We start from the raw sequence: 732 nt of genomic DNA, 5'->3' as shown, positions 1-732 counted from the left end.
GACCTGTGTGTGCTGTTTTTCCCTTCGCTGTTCATTTGACACGTGCACACAGCAGCAAAGACAGAAGAAATGTGCAAACACAAGTTAGTGCAAGGTATAAGGACAGGCCCGACGCTTCCTTTTTTGAGGAAGTGTCTGGGTGTGTTTCAATGTACCTTTTATTTACCTGTGTGCTAGCTGAATCGGTAGCGTAAGCAGCACTGACTTGAAGTCGTGTACCTTGTGAATGGAGAGAGTTACCACTCTTTACTATTTGTTAATCATTTCATCTCCTGGCCTCATTATTTGTTAAATTCTGAGCACACTGGTTCGAGTCCTATAGTCGCCAGTAATTTCTCCCCCCTTCACTGGACCTTGAGTGGTGGCCTGGACGCAAGTCATTCAGTTGAGAGCGATAAACCGAGGTCGGTCCCGTGTGCAGCATGCACTTAGCGCACGTAAAAGAACCCACGGCAACAAAGGGTTTGTCCCTGGCAAAATTATGTAGAAAAAATTCACTTCGATAGGAAAACAAATAAAATTGCAGGCAGAAAAAAAAGAAAGAAAAAAAAGGTGGTGCTCTCAGTGTAGCGACGTGCTCTCCCAGGGGAGAGCAGCCCGAATTCCACACAGTGAAATATGTTGTGACAAAGGGTAATACACTACACTACACTACACTACAATACAGTACAATTCAACCCCAATTCCTTCCCACCAGTTTTACACGATAACCATCAAATGTGAAAAAAAAAA

The sequence above is a fragment of the Babylonia areolata genome, chromosome 5 (assembly GCF_041734735.1).
Source record: "Babylonia areolata isolate BAREFJ2019XMU chromosome 5, ASM4173473v1, whole genome shotgun sequence".
NCBI lineage: Eukaryota > Metazoa > Mollusca > Gastropoda > Neogastropoda > Buccinidae > Babylonia > Babylonia areolata.
The sequence above is the reverse complement of the archived record's forward strand: the minus strand, read 5'-3'. Positions refer to the sequence as shown.